Source organism: Heterocephalus glaber, unplaced genomic scaffold (genome assembly GCF_053883595.1).
Source record: "Heterocephalus glaber isolate CG9 unplaced genomic scaffold, H.glaber_assembly_v1.0 deba00001472, whole genome shotgun sequence".
NCBI lineage: Eukaryota > Metazoa > Chordata > Mammalia > Rodentia > Bathyergidae > Heterocephalus > Heterocephalus glaber.
In genome coordinates, this window is record NW_028258315.1 from 62,359,356 (window position 1) to 62,383,975 (window position 24,620).

General features: G+C 34.3%; 1 protein-coding gene across 5 annotated transcripts in view; it reads left to right on the forward strand.

Moving 5' to 3' along the window:
* The window catches only part of Grm7 (glutamate metabotropic receptor 7), a 996,496-nt gene that overhangs the window by 74,620 nt on the left and 897,256 nt on the right, over positions 1-24,620 (forward strand). The window lies entirely within an intron of this gene.

Below are 24,620 nucleotides of genomic sequence, written 5' to 3' on the forward strand. Positions count from 1 at the left end.
ATTTATTTGTTTATATTTGTATTCATGTATTCATTTCTACCGATTCATTTATATATTTATGAAGCATGTTGGTGTGGACTCTAACTTGCTTTGATCTATGTACTAGTCTGAGAGATGAACAAGTCATTATCTTTACTTTGGAAGCCTTCCAGTCTTGTATGGAACCATACAGGTTATCACATGACTATTGTACAGTTTAACAGGTATTATTATGGTCACATGGATAAGAATATCAGGAAACAAGAATTCCATTCAGTCCTGTTGTATATTTGACCACTTGCTTATCCAACGTGCAAAACCTACTTAAAGTTGTAATTTTAAGTTCACAATCCATAATTTAATCACTTTTATTTTAGCTATACTGCAGTATCAAATGTTTTGCACACAAATAACTATATTCCCTTAAATATATTTTTGACTATTTTTATTCTCCCTCATCTTCCCCCTCCTAAAAGGATGATGACTTTGTAAAGTGGTGATACTAGTAAAATTACTATCATGAAGACTATGCAGATTAAAAGTGCAAGACATTCAAAGGGCTAATTTTAACAGCTTTTTAAGGTATAACTGCCATAATATAAGATATATGTTATTAAAATACACAGATTTGACTTATGTATAAATCTCTGACACTGATTACCATGATACCCAATGCTCATTGAAATTTCCTGTCATGTTTTTTGTTAATATAGATTACTTCATATTTTCTAAATTCTTGTAAGAAAGAACTTGCAGTGTCACTCTTGGTATCTTTTACTGAGCATAATGAGTTTGAGATATATTCAATGTTGTTGCCTATAGCAATATTTTATTTATTTTAACTAAAATATAACATTTTGTATCATTATATGGGTATACCATAATATGCTTATCTATTTACTTATTGATGGTAATCTGGGTTATTTTCAGTTACTGAAGCTATTACAAAATTATAGCCTCTATGCATATTTGTATCCAAGCCTTTGTATGGTTGTATGTTTTGATTTCTCTTATCCCCTAGAGTGGAATAGCTGTATAGAGTTGCTTTCTGGGAGACCCTAAAGAGGTTCCTTGTGGCTGTACATGAAAGCCTCCAGGATTCTACATAAGCCAGACCCCACTGGGAGCCCAAAGTTGAGGAGATCAGTATCTCAGGTCCTACTTTACACATATCACTTTTACAACCATGTATGCAGACTTGTTGAGACCTTTTGCTTTAAGTAAAATCAGTCACTGATAGGGTCATGCTTGACTTAAGAAAGTTCCCAACTGTTTCCCAAAGCAGTTGTACTATTTTATATTTCCATCATCATCATGCAAGAGTTCTAATTCCTTTATATTGTTACCAAATTGGAGAGTCAATCATTTAGAATTTAGCCATTCTGTATGTATGAAGTGTTATCTCATTGTGGTTTGCATTTGAATTTACCTAATCATTAATCAGCTTGATTATCTTTTTAGATTTTTTGCCATCTTTACATTTTTAAATAAAATGTTCAAATCTTTGAACACTTTTTGTTTCCTTATTGTTGAATTTTGAAGAATTTTAGAAATGTCATTTGTCAGATATATACTTTGTGATTTTTTCCTCAGGCTATGGCTTATTTCTTCATTTATTTAAGGTCTTTTCAGAAGTTTTTAGTTTTGATAAAGTTGTGTATTATGGATTGCTATGGCTTGTATCTAGATGTCCCCCCAAAGCTTTATGTGCTCATAGGTGGGTCCTTTTGGAGATGGCTGGATCTAGGATATGTGATACTGGGATTAAGGGTGTGTGATACTAGGATAGTCCACTAATTGGTTTATTATAATTCTGGGTGTAGATAATGGGAAGACCTATCCTGGGTGAGGGTGGCGCACCCAAAAGGCTTGTTGCCTAGATGGGATAAAGGGAAAAGGAGCCTGCTGCCTGCTGCTTTGCTGCTTGCTGTCACCTGCCCTGCGATCGGCTGTTTCTCCTCTGCTGTGCCATTCTGCCATGCCACCTTGCATTGGAGTCAGCCAACTATGGACTAAAACCACTATATACTTTGAGCTGAAATAAACCTTTTCTTCTTTAAATTGTGAGTATAGGGTATTTTGTCTCAGCAACAAGAAAAGTAACTAAGACATAGATCATTTTTTGTTGTAGTATGTAAATCTTTGTCTAACCCCAAGTACCAAGATTTTCTCCCATTTTGGTATATTTTATGACATTTATATTAGATCTATTGTCTATGCCTTATTAATTTTTGTGTTCAATATATGCTACAGATTAAAGTTCAATAATTTACATATAGGAATTCCACTTTTCCAGCACTCCTGTTAAAAAGACTTTTTTATCCTTTGAATCAACTTTGCTAACAAATGTATTGCTAGTATATGTTCAGGTCAATTTATAGGCTCTCTATTCTGTTTCATTTGTACATTAGCATATCTTTATACCAATATTTTATGCCATTCTAACAATTACTGTAGCTTTATAATGAATTTTGAAGTTAGATAATATAAGTCATCTAACTTTATTGTTCAGGGTTATTTTACATTTTATTAGTTTTTATTCCATGGTTATATGGATTTTAGAATTACCTTTATAATTTTGTCAAAATCAATTATTAGGCTGCATTTAGGACGGCATTGAATTTATTGATTGATTTGAGCAAAATTTTTTTTTAATAATATTGAGGTTACTGACAAATGAAAAAGATTTATCTGTCTAATTAGACCTTTGCACATTTTCTAAGCAATGTTTTATAGCCCTCGCTGTATAGGTCTTGCATATCTTCTGTTACATTTATCTCTAATATTTCACATTTATGATGCTGTAGAACATAGTTTTTAAAATAATTTCACCTTAACTCTTTGTTTCTAGTATATAGAAAAATATTTGATTTTCTACATTGATCTTATGCTTTACATTTTGTTTAAACTCACTTTTTAATTTAATGCTCTTGTTTATTGATTCTGTCTAATTTTCTTTATGTATATGGCCATGTCATCTATAAGAAAGATAGATTCATCTCTTTGCTTAAAATTTGAATGATTTTCATTTCTAATTTTAGCCTTAATGCACGGGATAGAAACGTCACTACAATGCTGAATAGAAATAGGAAAATAAATTCAACCTGATCTTAGGGGGAAAATTTTCAATTTTTCTGTATTAAATATGATTTATCTATAAGTTTTAAATAGATGTACTCTATCAGGTTGAGAAAATTCCTTTCTACTCCTAGTTTTCAAAGAATTTTAATCAGAAATAGATGCTGGTTTGAACTGATTTTACCATCTATGAAGATAATTATTCTTTATTTTTTTGTTTCATAATATGTTAAATTACATTGATTGCTTTTTAAATGTTAAATCAGCCTTATATTCTTAGGGTAAATCCAGGTCATCATATATGATCTTCCTTATATATCACTGGTTTTTATTTCCTAAACTTTGTATAGAATTTTTACATTTGTGTTCATGAGGAAAAATGGTCTGTACTTTTTTTTTTTCAATAAAACTCTTTTTCTTGATTTGGTTATCAGGATAATGTTGGCATCAAAAATGAAGTTTGGAAGATTGTCTCCTTAGATCTCTGGACTTTGTTTAGCATTGGTACTATTTCAGTCTTAAGAATGGTGGTAGAATCTAACTTCAAAGCTATTTGAGCCTGGATTTACTGTAAGATTTTCCACCATAAATTTGATATCTTTAATAGATATATGCTAATTCTGATTTTCTATTTCTTAATTGGGCTTTGGTAACTTGCATTTTTCACCTAATATACTAATTTATGGCACAAAATACTGACCGTATTCCTTTATTATACTTCAAATACCTGTACAATTAGTAACTTTTTATTTAAATTAATTTTATTGGTACAGTTTAGGTATACATAATGATCACATTCATCATAGGGTGTTTGTACCTGTATATAATATATCTTGATTCTTTTTTCCCCAATCCCTTCTTCCCTCAATCCCCTTTCCCCTTATTATTTACAAAAGCTTTGTTTCCATTTTTTTGTTCTATTCCCTTTTTTTTCTTGTCCCTTCCTTCCTTCTCCCCACCTCCCTTTTCCCCCTTCCAATTTGAACATTTTTGTTCCTGTTTCCCAATATCTGTTATACGTTTTGTTTCTCCTTTACTCTTTCAGTTTCTCACACCAGAGAAGCAATGTGATATTTAAACATGTGTGTCCAATTCATTTCATGTAAGAATATCTTCTCAAGGTGCACTCATTTACCTAGAAATGTCTCAAGCTTATCCTTCTTTATGACAGAGTAGTAATCCATTGTATAAGAAATATATCTTCTTTATCCATTCATCAGTTGATGGGCATTTGGACTGTTTCCAAGATTTAGCTATTAAAAATTGTGCTGCTATAAATATGTCTGTGCATCTATCATTGTGGTATGATGCTTTTAATTCCTCTGGGAAGATACCAAGAAGGGGAATAGCTGGGTCAAATAGAACCTCTAGTTTTAGTTTTTTTAGGAAACTGTACACTGATTTCCACAGTAGTCACATTAATCTACACTTCCACCAGCAATGAAGAAAGCTTCCTTCTTCCCTACAGCCCCACTTGCATTTGTTATTGATTGATTTCTTGATGATAGTCATTCTTTATGGAATGGGATGGAATCTCGGTGTTTTGTTAATTTGCATCTCTCCAATGACCAGTGATGTTGAACATTTTTTCAATATGATATGTAATTAAGTTACTTTTCTAATTACTGATACTGGTAATGTGTGCCTTCTCCACCCTTTTTCATCTCAGTTTGTCTATACATTTATCAATTTCTAGTTTTGTGTAGAAATGTATCAGTTTCACTGATTTTTTTCCAGAGCTTTAGCTCTTTGTTTTTCTGCATTTCTTTCATCTCTGGAATGATGTTTTGAGACTGATTCTTGTTACTTTCTTTTCTAGCTACTTTTATTTTTTAGTCTCTTAGTGTGAAATAAGAGGTCACTGAAATAATATCTGTCTTCTTCTTTTTTATATATATATAACCATAGAGCACTATAGATTTCCCCCTAAGTACTGCTTTGGTAGCATTCTCCAAACACTAATATGTTATATTTTCATTAGTATTTAATTTAAAATAGTTTAAATTTCCCTCAGAACTTCTTCTTTGCCTCATAAGTTATGTAGAAATATGTTACTTCTTGAATAGATATTTGGTATTTTTTCAAAGATTTTTCTGTTATTTTTTTCTTTTTAATTTAAAATTTTATAAAGGGAAATACTTTACTAAAATTAGTAATATTTTATACTTACAGTTTTTTGTTATTTCTACTAGTTCATGTTTGCAGTACATAATGTTTCCAGTCCTTTTGGAGAGTTGCTACATGTACAGTGCACATCATAATTCTTTTTATGCCTCTTCTCCAGCCACCTTGTCCTCTCTCCTCTGACTCCATCTCTTGGTCCTCTTCCCATCTGCAAAATATCTTGTTTAAAAATGTATTAAAACTTGTGGAATAGCGGGGTCAAAACTTGTTTCATGGCCTAGAATACTGCCTATTTTGGTAAATATTTCAGACACACTTCAAAAGAAAAATAGATATGCTTCATTACTGCTGGGTGGAGGATTCTATAAATGCCAGTTGGATCAAGTTAAGTCAATAGTATTATGAAAGTCTACTGATTTTTCTCTCTACTTATTTTATCAGTTATTATACTTCATATATTTTGTAGCTGTGAGATTTTTTACATAGATAGTACTATTGTGTACTCTAGATAAATTGATCTGTTCATCCTTAAGAAATCATTCTTTTTTATCCCTGGTAGTATTCAGTGTTCTAAAACCCACTTTGACTCATTTTATTACAAACACTCAGCTATCTTTTTGAAGTGATTATTACTATTGTCAAGTTTATTATCTTGCTGTTTTCTACTTATTCAGTCTATTTCTTATCTGAGATTTCAGATATTATTGGGTTTTATTGTGGAATGCAGTGACATAACTTGGAAACTGTTTCATTCTTTTTGATCTTACTTTAAGAGTGGTGAGGAAGGACCAGAGTCATATTTAATCTGAGGGCATCTTCCACTATGCTGTGAGGCAAGACCCTTCTGAGTCATCTCCTCAGTGTCCAGTGAATTCTGAAGATTTTGTTTTGTTTTTGGTTTCTGGTTTTTGGTTTTGGGGTTGTTTTTGTTTTGTTTTGTTGGTCTGGATTGTAGGAATAAGCACTATTCTTGGGCTTCTGTACACTTGGTTCTATTACTTCTAAACATTTTGTAATGTTCATTTTCTGGTTTCTGATAATTTCTTGCCATCCCTGCATCAGTCAGTACTTTGCTGAGGAAGCCCCTTTTGTGGCCCTCTAAAGCTCTGTCTGTGTGCAGCTCTCTCCTTTCTGGTGCTCTGTCCTAGGAACTCCAGCAGTCTTGATCTTGCCTGGCTCTCAGCTGTGCCTCCTCAACTCAAGGAGTCTGCTGGGATCTGCCTTCCTTTCCTTCTCTGATCTTGGCTTGAAGACTATCTTTGAAGTAAGCTGGAACAATCATAGGTCTCACCTTTGTTTCCTGTTTCTCAAGGGAAGTCTGACCCTTGTTGAATGTCTTAAATTTTGCTGAATATTTTATTTCCTTCCTTCTCTCTTTCTCTTTCCTTCTTGCTCCTTCCTTCCTCTCTCCCTCCCTCCCATTTTCACAATTTCTTTATTTTATTTTCTTCTTTCTTTCTCTCTCTGTCTCTTTCTTTCTTTCTTTCTTTCTTTTTCTTTTCTTTTCTTTTCTTTTCTTTTCTTTTCTTTCTTCCTTCCTTTCTTTCTTTGGATAAATCCAGCCCTTATTATGCATGTTAGTGTTAGTAGGGAGTGGTTTTGTATGCAGGATTAAATTAATGGCACTGTATTACTTTCTCTCCTGTATTACTTTGTTACCAACATCCTTATGGCTAAAATAAAGTTTCACATTTCCCTGGGGATTTCTTTAATGCAGTTGTGATGCAAAATCCCAATGATAATGGACAATTGACTGAATAGTACAACATCTGTTCTTCATGATACAAAGAAGATTCACATTTCTACATTAGTGAGGCTAATACGAGCTGGTATAAAAATGACTCCCTATATTTTACTCACTTAGCATGAAAAAGGGTTCATTTCTTCTTCAAATAATAGTCAAGCATGGTGAAAATAAAATAGAATAATCAGTGGATTTTACTGATTTGCTCAGGGCTTTCTTCCATGAAACGAATCAGAAACACACAATTCTTCCCAACTTTTGGCTCTGTCATTTCCTAGCGCTTCAGGGTTCGGGGGTTTTTGTTTGCTTGTTTTGTTAATATATCTAGAAAACATAGAAGAGAATATAGAATTCAACTTGGAAGAGACATTTAGTTGCTCCACTGAAAGGCTATTGGCTAGATATACAGGGGGTTCTGGGAAATACAGCTCTGGCAAGTCAACATCTAGCAACAGCTTTACACAAAAGAAGGTGAACAAACTCTTATGATTTACTCCCCATGTTTAAACAAGCATAAAGAACTTTTTTGATCTCTTGGTCCTTTCTAAAACTATATGCCTCATTTTTTCCATCCCTTCCACTCAGCACGGGCAGCAGTCTGAATGTTTATTCAGTGTTTAAATGGCACCTGCTGTTATGGGATCATTTTTCTTTTGAGCAATGAGCAGAGCACATTGACTTTCTTGTTACTGCACATTTCCCACATTTGGATCAACATCATACATAACATCTCAGCAGGTGATTGCTGTATAATCTTAAAACCATGGCTTCTATACAAAAGAAAGAGATCGTTACCTTCCAAGTCTTTTGTAGGCTGGAACTGCTCAGCTCCCTTTTAAACAGGTAGGACAGAACCTGTTGGAATTCTTTATGATTTGTAGACTACTCCTTTGATTGACATGAAGAAATCATTAATTGAATAGGGAGGTTGTAAAGATAAAATAAGATAATTACGTTAGGAGCCAATATCCACCCAGGCACATGTAGAAAGCAATCAGTAATTGAAATTCTTATAATTACTAATTACAGATAGGCTATTAAGCAGAAATTGAAGTGCCCTTCTTGTGGAAGATGATACTATATCAAAAAATGTAAACTTGGACTGCTTCCTGCAACTAACTTTTAAAAAACTTTCACTCTGATTTATCAAAGGAATTGGTTTTCTACCTTTCCTTATCCCATTCATATTACCTGAATAAGGTCTAATACTTGTAACTTAATCTACTTTGAGGATTTCACAAGTCTATAAGTGGCAGCAAAGCAGACTCATGAAAGGCTTTGTTTCTATACTCAGAGTTCAAATCCTAATTACCTAGTATTGTATAAACTTGAGGAATCTATATTTCCAACCTGTGAAACTTTCTTCATAAATAAGGACATTGTAATGAAAATGCAATAACACTTAGCAGAAAAAAATACAGATCCTAAGTTGTTATAATTAATAATATGATTACAAAGAAGAGGAAGTATAATGTAGGAAACAAAATACCAGAGTTGAGGCAAGTGACTCAGATTTACATCCATTTTTGTTTGTTTTCACTTCACTGGTCCTCAGTCACTCATTAATAAAAAAGAACTATTAACACTCCATTCCCAGGGCTGAAGTACTGATTCTACTACAACATATGTGAAAGTTGATGGAACACTACATAGAACGTATAAAATGCTCAGTTCAAGCTAAAATTCTTTCTGTTTATATATCAACAATTTTATTTTTACATACTTCTAGCATTTATTTTCTCCATTTTGTTTTAATTGGTTATGCAGATTAACCAATTTTGGCACATTGGTGCATGCACATAGCACACTAAGATCAGTTTCACCTCCTCATCACTTCCTTCTCCCCACTCCTCCTTTTCCTCTTCCTTTTCACATTCTTGAGCTTTTCAGTGGATATAATATATTTTGGTCATATCCATCACTCCAATTGCCCACTTTTACACCCTTTTCTATCCCTCTTATTTCCTTTCTCTTGTCCAATACTGTCTTTCTTCTACTTTCGTGAAATTTTTTTTCATTTCCACACATTAAGAAGAATCTGTGAAATTTATTTTAAGTACATGACACTAGGTAAGTTGATCAGTTCATATAAACTATGCCTTCTTTGCCTGCTATGGTTAATATTAAAACAAAATAAAATAAAACAAAAGTTTAAGTACTAAGAAACAGTACTATATCTCATATCATCATGTAAAGATAAAGTGATATTCCTTCCTTAGAGAATTTGGCACCTGAAATTATGGAAGAAAACCATTGCTGGATTTGTCTGATGACATTTTGAAAAATATAATAGGGGATGGACATTTTTATCACAAAGAAGAAATATATCAATATCTATGATGGTATAAGCCCTACCCTGGGTTAACTTTAAAATCATTATTAAAGACAAAGTCCACTCGGAAATCAGTACCTTTTGACAAGATCTCTCAGTACAAATGTTTGACAAGTCATAAAGAATGAACTCAGAAATACATAAAAACTAGCTTATGCCATAGAACATCATGTTCCCAGGCAATTCAAAAAGGAATATGACCCTTTAATGCTGGGATGCCTTATGGACCAACTCTTATATATTAAAATATGTTAGGCAATATTCTGAGCCCAATTCTGAGAGCAACATCAGAAAGGCCACTACTACTATCTACTATCTACTACTACTATTAGTGGCAAAAGTGGGAGTGCTGCTTGTTTACCCTCTCCTGCTCTGCAATGGTTTTTCATTAAGTTTAGAGAATTGTCCCTGCTACTCTAAGATATCTCCTTCTAAGACTTTGGGAAAACTCAGGTATCAAGATTTTTAGAAATATTTTTTGTGTTATTTGTTCAAGGAGAAAACTTGAGAACTTTTCTTGGAATCTTATACTCTTTCTTCTATTTCCTATGTGGATTCCTTTCCTCCCTAGCCTCATTTCCCCAAATAACCTCACAGCCAATCTTTTCTGTAAGTATTTACCTGCTCAGTCCTGCTCTCATGAATCCCTCTCCCCTCTGAACACCTGTAAAGTTGTTCATAGGTCTCAGTTAAGTGTTTTAGTGTAAAATATTTTCCATATGATTTGACTGTATTAATAACTCTTCTTCAGGTAGCACAGAGATTAGAGAATGAGATTTGAAGGGAGAGGCTAATCCATTAAGGCACATAAAGTGTATCTTAAATTTCAATATGTATCCTTATGGTAATAACACATAATGTAAATAAATATAAATTCAATTAAAATATTATCACATGTAGTGATGCTTTAGAGTAATTCTGCTGAGACTAACATCAAAATGAATATCTAAAATTAGGTGGATAACTACAGCCTTCCAGATAGGTAGATAGATAGATAGATAGATAAAGGACTTGCCCATTGGAATTTTATTTTCCATAGTAAATTCTTTCAGTTGCTTAAGGGGCCCTATGAACACCTTCTTAAGGTTATCTTTGGCCCCTGGTATATTTTGATATAGCAACTATGTGTAATACTAATATTTTCCATAAAGAATCACTTTTATCTCACTGATTTATGTGTATTTAGTTAAAATTAATCTCTCTGCCAAGGAATTTTTCTCAGGACTCAGAACTTTCCATTCTCAGTTAAACTTTCTAACCTGCCAGTTTGAAGGCAGTGAGCTCAAAGAGTAGCTCAATAGCAGTAGAAACCCAGCATGATGCCTGATATGGCTTCATTCCAAGAAGGGTCCTCCCTAAGGGCTTCATCTAACACAGGCATAAAAGTCTTTCTCTGCCTTTGCATTTTCAATACTGATACAGAAATTTGAGTCTTGTTTTTTGGTGTCCCACGGGCACCACATCTGCATACAATATTTTAAAATTGGATTCCATTGCCATGGAGAGTATTTTTTGTCCATTGCTACTGACCATACAACCCTAGGCCTTGTACAGCCTAGGCAAGCACTTCACCACTGGGCAACATCCTCAGCTCCTACCATGCATATTGTTTACTGGTATTTTTGCAAATTTTCCAAAGTTGAAGCATTATTATAAGCCTATCTCATGCCTATTCTCACAGAGTCAACAACTTTCCTAAATTCAATCTTTGATCCATCCCTACTTCCCTGTCCTCAGAGGACCTGACTTCATAAGAAAGGTGATTAATTCCCAGATACTTAGTAATGAAAGTGAGACCATCAAAATGCCCTTCATTTATTCAGTATGCTAAGTGTAAAGAAGAATGAGGAAAACGAAGAACATACTCAGAAGTCCACTGAGATGTGACTGTCCAGAGGGGAAGAAACATTTTAAGCAAATGAGTTTGGTATTAAATTCAAAACACAGTTGATGCATTTTATGGAGATAAAACCTAGCTTTTATGATATGACATAGAATGAAGGAGAAGAGTTCATCTAATTTGGAAGTAGGTGACCCAGGGATAACAAAAATACTCTTTATATAACACTGTTGAGCTAAAATTCACATATGATATATTGCATATGTTTAAGGTATACTGTTTGTTGATTTGGAACATACATATGTACACACACAAAACCATATCACAATCGAAACATCAAGGATGTTGTCACCTCACAAAGACTTCTTATGCTACCAAGCAACACCAGCTACTTTCTACTTCTTACTACATATTAGTTTGTTTTCTAGGGTTTTATCAAAATAGTATCATATTTTTATTTTGGAGGAGAAGTCTGTCTTGTTACACTCAACATAAAGATTTTGAGATCTATACACATTGTAAATATCAATTTTTCTATTTTATTAATGGATTATTTATTTCCAGATAGGATTCTACTGTAAGAAAATTCTACAATTCATGTGCTCACCTACTGATGGGCACTGTTTATTTTTGCTGATTTTTCTATAGCAAAGGCATCATACTTATATTTCCTGTGGGTAAATATCTAGGAGTGGAATTGTGGGGCCATAATATCGTTGCCTAAGACATTTGGTCGTTGAATAAGTGTCAGTGACAATGACCTGGGCCTTACATAACACATGCCTAGCACACATTTGAGAAGTGAAGCTGAGTTAAACTAAATTTATGAAACCTTCCCCAATAACCAATGTGGATGTCACCAATTTCACACTCTGAAATCCATGACTTTGCTCATAAAAGACACCTTCCAGCTTGCAATCAAATTCTATTTTATACTTTTTTCATATAGTTCTGGTAAATCCAGATGCCAAGTTTCTTTTACTAGAGAACATGAGCAGCAGAGAATCCAGTGGTTGAAAAGAGTGAACCCAGATCTGTGAAGGTCCACACTGCAGCCAAAAGTAACAATATCGAAATATGTGAAATTATAAATCTCAGTAGTTTAGTGCCACTGTGTTCAGTATGGCCCTAAGGCATTATTTGACTAAAGACAAGAAAAAATTTGATAAAATTAATTAAAGTGTTGCTCTGATGAGTACTGATAATGATGGATATAGATGATTATGTACAATGTGTCAGAATTGATGCTTAAATTTCTCTATGCACTATCTCATTTGCATATGATGTGCCTGTAAAGTAGGTATCAATATATTTCACAGAGGAAGAAAGAAAAGCTTAGACAAGTTAAATATCTTGGTTTTGATCACGTAACTCTTGTCCATGATCCTATCCAGACCATCAATGTAATCAAGAAAAGTTTAAATTAAATTATTTTTAACTTGTATAAGGAAAGAGTACATTTTTACAGAAGTCTGTGAAAATCATATTATTTCTCTAAATGTTGGATTGTCCAGGGAAATGGTTAAAATAGAACTTAAAGTGGAAATATTTAGGTGAGTGTCATGGCACATGCCGGTAATGCCAGCATTCTGGAGGCTGAGGCAGGAGGATTGCCATGCTTTTGAGGCCAGCTTGGCTACATAATGAGTTCAAGGTCACCATGAACTACATAGTGAGACTCTGCCTCAAAAAAACAAAAAATAAAAAGTGATTTCCTCAAATCATGAAAATATAAATGAAATTTTCTCTAAATGCTTTCTAATGATCATATAACCTTTATGAGTATCTGAGAGACTATGAAAAGATTATTATAAATCATGCTTTCTGAAAAGTGCCAAGAGTAGATTGCTATTATTGGACAATGTATTGCCCCACATGGAACATCAAGGAGTCTGGTTATCATATTTAATTGAAAAGAATATATATTCTCTCATGTGAGTCTGTAGTCTTTTTAAATGTGAATTACCAGAAATGTAAATATTATATATCACCAGGTCCATTTAAAATTGATGTATTTATCTTTATGACTACCCATGTTATAGATCATCAGCCCATGATCACAAAGACCCTAGCAGCACTGATTTTCCTTACGTTGTATTTAAAATGTTGTGTCACTACTGGGAGATAAATTTTCTTACACTTGTGAATGGTGGAATCCTGGGATTCTAAACATCCTTTGCTTAAAGTAATTAATTCCAGTGTTATGCTGGGCAGACATCTTCTCCCAGCCCTCTTTTAAGGAATGCTTCCAGCCCCATAGTGTACTCCAGGCAGTGACTCAGGTGAGGGCCCCCAATTCCTTCTTCTGATCTCCCCAACATCTTCATCTCAACTGCTTCCAAAACGTCCCTCTTTTTGATATCTTTCACTACCATTGATATGAGAAAGTTCCAAATAATTCTCTGTGGTTCTGATGGCCCTGTTGTCCTTTGGAAACCCATAAGCAGTGTGTATAACAACATACCCGGCCAATCCAAATCAGCACCTATTAACACTTCCTCTACTTGCACTACTAAGTCATCTTCTACCAAAACACCTGTAAGGTTAAGCCTATCATGGCTTTATTCCCCTTTTGCTATAAAATCACCAAAAGTCCAAGAACCCCAGGTTCTTTAAATACTCGGAGTTCATCACCATCTTACATCTCTTAATCTGAGATATTCTTTCATCCCTTTCCAATTCATTCTTCAAAAATTTTTCCAATATATCTTTTGAAATTATCAGTCTGTTATTACCAAAATTCTCTATCTATGGCATTTCTTCTTATTATTTACTTTTTTATTCATGAATAAAATGCTGATTTCTCTCATGACCCAGCTTCCTTTACTGTCCTCTGAAAAGAAGGAACTTTTTCTCCTCTGTGTTACCTATGAAGGGACCTAGAGGCTAGATTGTAATTTCCTATTCCTCATTGATATTTCTAATACATTTCTCCTGTTTCAATGAAACTCAGCATGTCTTAAATATATGCCATCAAAGTGTCTTAACCTGGCTCCCATAGGACAGCAATCTCACTCATTTCTCTTCATTTCTTGAACATTTTCTTTTGCAGTCTTTGCCTTTCTTTCACAATTTTTATCATTTTATATGATTTTAAAATTCGTATGGAACATTTGCCCCACGTCCCATTCTTTCAGTTCCTCAACCTCTACATGTGATGGCCTTCTCTTCCACCTGACTCGTGCTGGCACTTCCTTGGAATCCATCCTAGAACTTGTCCTCTCAATAAGAGTTTACCTTCTCAAACCCCAATTGATAGAATCTCATTTTCTTACAGCTTCTTCCTATCTTTCCATATCACACCAATTACCCAACTATTCCTCCCTGTGCTCATCATCCTTACATCCAATACACTGCATATATTGAACTCAATTTATGAGTCTTCATGGATTATCTCCACTAGAATATAAACTTTCTATATTATGTCATCATATCTAAGAAACTAAATACAAACTTCCCATAGCATTTCTTTTATTTCTTTTCCTTTTTTTATAGGAAAACACTTAAAATTTTTGTCTAAATTCCATAATTCTAAATCTTTCCTTAGTTTACTTTGATTGAACTTTCATCTCTGCATCTTCTATCTTGATCACTTTACACATTGTGTTGATATCATATTAAATCTCCCTGTATGCATATTTTGCTATATTATGATTATTTGTCCACATATTGAACTTCTGGAATTGAACTGTAACATAATTTTCTCTGCATTTACACAGCTTGGATAATATTGGTGCATAGTAAAAGATGAATAAATTTTTGTTAAATGAATGATAAAATTAAAGGAGTTCTCCCATTTGTCAGGGATATCTATACAAATTATAAACACTTGATCTAAGAATCTGATGAACAGAGATCAAGGAAAACTAAAGAGAAATATGTGGGAAGTAGTATGTTAGAATTGATTGAAAGGATGACAAAAAATTGGACACAAATAATAAAAGGAAAAAATAGCTAAAACTACAAAGGGATCTCTGAGGAACATGAATGTATAAAGACACTGTTCAATACTAAGGACAAAAGTAATACTAAAATGCCTAGTAATAATGATATATTTATTTATTTCCAGTGACACAATTAATAGTGGTGATAGAGTTAAATATGTCATGGTTCAGTTAGTGCAAGTAATTTGTAGGGTCACCCAATTGTAAGTGTGGTTTAAATCCTGAACTGACTAAAAGTCTTGCTGGTCACCACTGTGCCCTACTGAAGCAGAAATTACATTGCCAAAGTAGCGGATAGTTTCAAGATCCATCAAGAAGTATAACAACACAATAGAAAAAAGTGAAGATAAATTTTTCTTAAAAAAAAGAAAAATAAAAAAGAAAAGGATGCTGTAATCATTTCACTTTTCAAGTTTAAGCTGTTTACTTGTCTCTAGCTATTATCAATCATGAGGTGATTGTAAGGAAGTACACTTCAAGGTTAAATGGAGGGGGAAACTGCCTTCATCTTTGGGAAACTGCCAGAAAAAACCACGTATAGTTCATTCCCCTGCAGTGCATAATTGCAGCTTTTATAAATAAGATTAAAAAGACCCATGAGAGTGTATGGTAGCTCTTTTTCTTTAGGGGTGTTTTTCAGGTGGCCAGTATTTTGCAAAGTGTATATAGCTGCTGCTTCAGCATAAACGTGAAGCTCTGCAATTTTGCCAGGAAATAAGTAAATTGTTTGCCAAATAGTGCTGTGAAAAAACTCAGAAGTTAAGGTTCTTAAGAACTTTTATTGGCTGATATTCCTGCTTTCTGGACCAACTTTCTCAGCAACTCGTACCTACTGTGTAATTATAAACAACATCCATATCATAGGATTGCCAGAATCCAAATGTTTCTGAAATGTCATGTCATGCATAAGGATTTGTGGGTGTACAATATCATGAAGAATATATCCTTGTTAGTTATTTAAACCAACATAAACTGAAGAAGAAAGTCTGTCATCTCAACACTAAATTTTGGCCATTTCAAAATGGATGTATACAAACCTGTGTTTTGAATGACCCCCACCAAAACTCATGTTGATGTTTAATCTCCATTGTGAGGTAGTAAGACCTAGGAAACTCACTCTGACTCTGATATTTATTTGTAGGTGGAACCCTTGGGTTTTAAGTAAAATTACATGAGGCCATAGGAAGAGAACCTAATCCAATGGTGGTGAACCTATGGCATACATGCCACAGGCAGCTGTTTGTATCAGAAAGCTGTAAAAGGTTTGCCAGCGGTGCCCTAATCCAATGGGACTATGGTTTTGGAAAAGGAGTGGGAATGCTCAGTTTGTCTCACTACAGGATCCCCTGCACTGCCTTGGTGCTCTGCAGAGTCCCACCAGCATAAAGGACCTCAGCACATGCAGCTCCTCATTCTCAGCAGCCAAAAACTTGAGCTTAGTAATTCTTTATAAATTACCCAAACTGTTGGACTCAGTTATAGCAACAGGAAAATGACTGAAACACATTCACCCCACACTTAGACACACACTTTAGTACTTTAAAAATTATACTGTAGCCTATAACTGATGTGGGCCATAGATTGATTCAAGGCATTTTTTTCATTTGTTATGTAAAATAATGGTGTGATTTCCATGGATGGTGTCCTATATGATGAAATATATGATTTCAAATATATATGAAATATATGATGGAAGTAAGCAATAATATTACAGATAAACTCAAAATGAATGAGACTGTAAGCTTATATTTTCATCTCCTTTGTATACATGAGGTTTTGCCAAAGTGAAATTCTACTGAAGTTTTTTCTTCTTTGTCAAAATTGATTCTGATGCTTGAATGCCTTCCAATAGCTGTCTTTCTTTCACCAATTAATTTCTGCACAAGAGCATTGACATTTGCTGCTTCCATGTTCCACCACTTATTTGCCAACCCAAGCTCCTATTTCCTTCTGCAGTAAGGGATTGGTCTCTTAGAGGTCAACAACAGGCTTTTAATCAGCCAGTTTAACGGTCTCTTGATATCAAAGTACTGTAAGTTTGGTACTCTATGAACAGCAGAATTTTTCTCCCAATTTTGGAAGCTGGAAGTCCAAGATCAGGGAGCCAGCCTGGTTGGGTTCTGATGAGGACTCACCCCTGACTAGCAGAATGCTGACATCTGATTGTATCCTCCCTTGGTGGAAAGAAGAGTTGTGGAGGTCTCTGGAGCTTTTTATTAGGGCACTTACAGAAATCAACAATGCTTCCATCTTCAACTGTAGTCTCTATGTAAGTAGTCCCAACATGTTCTTCACTATCACCTCTTTCTCCTAATGCTAGTGTCTCTTTCATGACCATTTTCACGTTTTGTTGCTTGGTTGGTTGGATGGATGATTTTTAGCTGAAAACCACTCAATATGCTTCCTTGGTACCACTGCTCCTTCAGCCTTCTTGGTATATGATAGCAGTTCTTTTTCCATTTTCCTCATCTTCTCTGATCAGAACCTCTCTGCCAGTATTGCTAGCCTCTTTTTCTTGTCTCTTGAATTTATGTCTATTTGTTGGATTCTGTGGATGCTTTCTCCCATATGTACATTTTTTTCTGGCCTTTGTTTGTCTACCTCCTTTGCCACCAGTGTGTCCCATGTCTGTGTTTCTGACCTTTTAATCATTGTGGGAGTTCTGGGTTCTAGAGAAGCATCATTGGGTCCACCAGCTCTTGACTTTACTAGGCAACCTCCTCACTACTTAAGGACAGAGCCCTAGATTTATGTGTTTCACAGAAGTTGCACAATAGCCATAATTTGTCTGTTAAAACATTGGGCCATAACCTGTAAAGACTAAGGTAATTGAGAGATGAGGTGTGTGATGATGCTGTTGCTGTGAAGTCCAAGGGGTGAACTGGTGAGAAACAACCAAAGTGCATTTGGTTTTGAGTGTAGACAAAAGCACGGAAAGTATGTACAAATGCTCATCAGATATGTCATGGACCAAAAGAGGGCACACCTGAAACTCTGAAAGAATTTCATCCCCTTCTGCCTTCTCGCCTGCTAAAGTCAGTTTCTTTTTAATTTTTGCAATGATAAATGTGATTGCTTAAAATCTCAGTATCTTTCTTATCGTAACCCCTTTCGGGTTGGAGAAAACTTTAAGGAAATTTTGAGACAAATTTTGGAGAAGACTATATTTTGGAGTCAAAACTCGGGGCTCTGGGCATTCATTTCCATTTGTTAGCTATAGTTTTTAAAGTTATTTCAGCTGAATCTTATTTAACTTGTTATTACAATGGGCATAAAGGCTGCCATAGCTGTAAAGGTTGCTGTAAATATCTTCTCAGTTAATATATGTGAAAATGTTTAATCTGATTTCCAATTTCAGGGATTTTTTTTTCCCCAATTCAGAACCCTGTCCTTTGAAAATTGTGAGGCAAGGAAAGCTTTATGGCACATGTTCTGCAAGATTCACATGAAAACACATGCTGTCCATGTCTTTTTCTTTAATTAATATCCTTTCCAATGATTGTACCCTACTATTCCCCAAGAATATTTTCAAACTCTCTTCACCCTTAGCTTTATAAATATCTCAACTAACTTGTGAACTGTCTCTTCTTTAGGTGGAACTGACTGAAGTGAGCCGACAAATGAATTCATACTAAATGTCATACTAAATGACAATATGATTCACAAGAGATATGTATCCATAAATACTTCTTTTTATTTAAGTTTAATGTACTAAATGATTGATTAATTATAAATACCATAAATGTCAAAAAATATAGCTTTTCTATTTGTTGTATAATATTTTATTATATACAGGTAATCCTATGTTTAAAACCTTAGCCAAAAATATGAGGGCATTTTTAATTCTTGCCTAACATTTCATTATATGAAGTTAATTTCAGTTTATAAAACTTAAGGGCCCCAAAAAGAAGAGTTTAATTAAATTAATTCTTTACAATAAAATACTGCTCAGTCATTGTACATGATAATGTAGATCTACATTAACTTGAAAAGATATTTGTAATATTATTAAAGCCATACAGTATTATACAATTATATGGATCCACACATATTTATAATGGTCCCTATGGTGTGTTTTTATAAAAAATTATACACAAGCATATTAATAAATGATAACATAGTTTTTAATTATTATTTTTCCTCTGAACTTTCAGATTTTCATGTATTATTCTTTTCAAAGGATTTTTTTATTTATATAGATATAAAATTGTACATAACAATGGGATACAATATTAAAATTTGGTACTGATGACTAATAACTACATCAAGGCAATTAACGTTTACATCTCCTAAGCTTGTCATTTCTTTGGTTTGGGATCTTCAAACTCCTCACAGCTAGTTCTTCAAAAAATTTATAATTAATTGTGAACTATAGTCCTCCTGTTGTGTTATAGAGCTATGTATATATAATATATATGAAATGTAGATCCTCCTATCTTGTACCTGCTATCCAACCTTCTGCTATCTTTCCTCCCTACTGTCCTTCCTAACCTTTAGTGTCCACTCAGTTAAAGTCATAATGGTTTAATTAAGTGAAGTTTCATGCATTGTGAGCAAGGGGTGCTTCTCTGAGGGGGGAGGGATTTCATAAATAATGACAAGAGGGCACAGAAAGTATTTGTAGGGAGAAATTTTACCTACTTTACTGTATTCCAATGATTTATGCCTTTATCCAGCTAGTGTTTATTTTTTATTTTTTTAATTAATTTTATTGGTAATTTAAGGTATACAATATGATGACATTCATCATTTGAAATTTGCACCTTTACATAATCCATCTTGGTTCTTTTTTTTCCCTATTCCCCTGCCCTCCCTTCAACCCCTCCACCCCTCCCTATCTACAAAGACTTTGTTTCCATTTTTTCTTTTTCTCATATTAATTCCATTCCCTTCTTTCCGTTCCCTTACTCTTCCCACTTCCCCTTCCCTTTTGCCCCTTTTCGTCCTATTTCACATTATCTATTATACTTTTTAATCCTTATTTACACTTTTAGTTTCTCACTCTAGAGAAATTATTTGGTATTTACACATGTGTGTCCTATTTATTTCACTTAAGAGTATCGCCTCAATATGCATCCATTTAGCTATAAATTTCTCCAATTTCTCATTCTTTATGGCCGAATAGTACTCCATTTTATTAAAAAAAACACATTTTCTTTATCTAGTCTCCAGTTGATGGGCAATTGGGTTGCTTTCAAGCTTTAGTTATCTTGAATTGTGCTGCTATGAACATAGGTGCACATATATCACTGTGGTATGATTCTTGTAATTCTTTAGGGAAGATCCCCAGCAGTGGAATAGCGGGGTCAAATGGGACTTCCAGTCCTAGTTCTTTGAGGTATCTCCATACTGATTTCCACAGTGGTTGCACTAATCTACACTCCCACCAGCAGTGGAACAGTATTCCTCTTTCCCCACAGCCCCGCCAGCATTTGTTATTGGTTGATTTCATGATACCAGGTATTCTTTCTGGGGTGAGGAGAAATCTCAGTGTTGTTTTCATTTGCATCTCTCAAATGACCAGTGATGTTGAACAGTTTTTCATATGTTTATTAGCTTTTGTACTTCTTTGTCTGAGAAATGTCTGTTCATTTCAGATGCTCATTTTTTGAACTGGATTTTTAAACTGGGAGGTCTGATTTTTTAAGTTCTTTATGGATTCGAGATAGTAGAACTTTGTCTGAGGGACAACTGGTGAAATTTTTTTTGCCACCTTGTGGGTTGTCTCTTCACAAAGCCAAACACCCTCACTGGTGGAAAATAGGAAAATAGCCTCTTTAATAAATGGTGCTGGAAAAATTGGGTTTCAACTTGCCAAAGATTAAAACTAGAGCTATGTCTCTCACCATGAACTAAACTAAAATCAAAATGGATTAAAGATCTAAGTATTAAAATAGAAATGCTGATTCGGCTGGAACAGAGGTTAGGTAGAACTCTTGAAGATGTTGGTGTAGGAAAAGATTTTATGAACAAGACCTCAGTTGCCCATGAACTAGCACCAACAATCAGCTGGTGTTTATTGAGTGTCTACTGTGTGCTCAGCCCTGTGCTCAGAATTGGAGGAAAATGATAGATAAACAGGCTGTAAACATGCTCTATTTCTAGTCTTGTACATTGCATTGTTTAATAGAAAAGAGTGATAGAAACACAAACTTTATAAGATATGTAAGAAAAATGTAATAGGGCTTCTATTTATAGCTCTGAAATATGGGAGTGGAGCATGTGTTTCAGGAAAGCTTCACCATCACTGACAAAGTTTGGTTGAAATCAGAGGAATGACTAGAATTTGACAGAGAGAGAGAGAGAGAGAGAGAGCACATTCTCCCCAATGGGAATCATATGTCCAAATACCCTGGTGGCTTTTTGGGGGACAGACCTGGTGGCATTTGAGAGGAATGTGTTGAACACTACCTAGCTTGGCTGATGCATAGAGAACAAGGAAAAAGTGCTTAAGAATGACCCTGCTGTCTGTCATGATGACTTTGTCTCTTAGTCATCGCCTTCTTTCCACTCATAATATTAGCACCCTTCTTACTTGACCTTCCTAGTTTCAGTTGATAACTCAGGTAAGAAATGAAAGAATATTCCTTTCAATATTAAAATCTCAAGTTACTCTTAATTTCCCTCAATTCACTTTCTGCCTCTGAACAACCACTTTCCAGTCTTTGTGGGGAAGTTGTTTACACCATTCTGCTCCTGTGCATCTGAATATTGTTACTGTCAAGGAGTCTGTTGATTATAGATGTACAGACAGGTGGGAAAAGAAGGTTATACAACCTGCCAACAGACAAGTCACCTTGAAGTTGTGAAACATAGCAACACGGGTAAGAGTTTTCCTTTAGTTATTTACTTCTGTGGCCCCATTCTATAATTTTCATAAAGGTGATCTGAGTGATTTTCAAAGCTGGAGTGCAGAATTATTGTGCAATGATGTCATAGAGGGAATGCAAATATCATCACAGGTTGTATGAAATGCATTCTCTTCCAGCCCTGGATTTTGTATCATCAAGGTGAATTCACTCTGACTCCAATAATATCTAGATTCAGAACTTTTTTGTTTTGTGCTGCAGAATTTGTTTTAAGCAGGAGGTAAAAGATTTGTGACAATATAATCCTCTTTCACATTTGGTTTATCGTTTGCAGATCAAATCAGAATAATCTTAAATATAAGGAGAAAGATGTGAGGATGCAGGATTGGAACAGAAACACTGAAGCCTTCTAATCTAGTGGTTTTCTGAGGCTCCAGCTAGTAAATAGAAGTGATTGTATTGTTGTTGTTTGCATTTCTCACAATAAATACATCTTCTTAGACAATAGAGACAAATTTTACCAGCTGGTGAACTTTTCAGAAATTATTTGTTAATTCAGATTCAGATATGAATTTTTATACCTGTTTCCTTGTCTTTTGATACCCCCTGGCCTGTGAAGACTCTTAAAAATTGACACTTCTGTCTAAGTTCATTATAGGTGATAAATTTGTGAATGGATTGAAAAGTTTTAAAGTTTTATTTATTTTTATTAGTACGTGTTTTCAGTATATAATGTTTATATTCCTGGTGTGGAGCTGGCACGTGCATATAACACATCTTAATTCCTTTTTTTAATCCTCTTTCCTTTCCCTTACTCCTCATTTCCTCCATCTGTTAATCCCTTTTTCATTTGCAAAAGATCTATCACCCTACCTCTTATCATCTATTTTTATTTTGCTCTTTTTTATAATTTAAGTTTCTCATATAATATAAGACACCATCCAATGTTTAAGCTTGTGTGTCTGATTTATTTCACTTAACATATGGTCTGAAGGTATATTCATTTTCCTACAAATGGCTCAAGATTATCTTTCTTTATGGAAGGGTAGTACTACATTGTGTATAAATACCACTTTGTGTTTATCCATTCATCTGTTGATGGATATATAGGCTGGTTCTAAGATTTAGCTATTATGAATTGTGCTGCTATAAACATGGGTGTGCATGTTTCACTGTGATATGATGTCTTTAACTCTTGTGGAAAGATATCTCTAAAGGGAATAGCTGGGTCAAATGCAATTTTTTGTTTTAGTTTTTTGAAGAAATTCCATACTTATTTCCATAGTGTTTGTACTATGTTACATTCCCACCAACAATGTAAGAGTTCCTTTTTTTTTCTCTTATAACCTTGTCAGCTTTGGAATATTGTTCAAGGTGAAGGATGACTTGAAGTCATATGTTTAAGGTTAGATGCGGAAACTGTGACAACTGATCAGTAATTCAGGAGAGTTTCTGTAATTGTTAATAACTTAAATAAATAGAGCCCATAGTGATGGCAAGGCAAGAGTTTTATACTACAGATGTAGGGGTGTAAATTTTGGCTCTTCTTTTTAGTTTATATGACTACTGTCCTTGAGGTTTATTCTTTCATCTTCAGAGATCTCACTCATAAAGACAATAATAACAATAATAATAAATATCAATAATATCTTACAGAATAATTTTGAAGATCCAAGTTCATTAGATGCTATGAGGTATGTGACTGTGAGGTAGCCCAGTGACTGGGTTATTTTATTGGCTGTCAGACTGTGTTAGTACACACTGTAGGCATTGCTTTGGTTTGCTAAATTATAAGCTCTTAAGCTTTCTTTGATTTTCCCTGGTTAAGTGGCTCTGTTATTTTGTACAAATCTCTTTATTTTCATTCATAAAAACTGAAAGGAAGTTATGTAATATACATTATAAGTTATGTTTCTCCTAGTATTCATGAGAGGGGAGGCAGTGTTGGGGCATTTTACCTACTCAATCAAAATAGAAAATGTTGTATAGGTATATATTGATACAAGACAAATGTAACAGGACAACTCTGGGTCAGATTCAAAATGTGGCATGGCAGTGTATTTTTGCAGTGCAGGGCTTGGAGGGCAGACAGACACAGGTTAGAATCCCTCTTCAGTGACTTCAGTGACAGAGGTTCTCAAACCTGACTGCGTATGAAAACCTCCGTGAATTTCCACCCTAGGCCAATTAAATTAGCATTTGATATAAGGAAGAGAATAGGACAAGAAGATCTGGGTTTTGGTGTCTGTTCAAAAAATAAACAGAAATGCAACAAACTTGTGATGGCCAAGTTGAGAATTTAACGGTTATGTAAGATACTGCCACTTATTTATCCTCTCTAAGCTTAGTGTATTAATTTCCTAGGGTTACTGCAGTAAAAATGCTGCAACAAACAAACAAATAAGCAAAAATGTATTGTTTTATGTTCTGGAGGACAAAGTTGTAAAGCAAGGTGCCAGCTGGATGATTCTATTTCTGATAGCTCTAAGAAAGGACCCATCCCTGCATCTCACCTTTGGAAGTCTGACTCATTCTTCTTTCAATGTGTGATTGAGAGAATGAAGTGGGGTCACTAACTTCAGATGCCTCTTTTAATAGTTATCCAGAAATAAGCAGTTTCAATATTAACTGTGTAAAAAACTCATTTATTGTGACATATCATTCTCATTATTATAATTTACATTGGTTTTTTTCCTGTTCCTGATAAGAGAAGCATCAAAAAATTTTCTGCTTCTTTGCTAAAGGGGAGGTATCATTGCAGAAGTAGTGG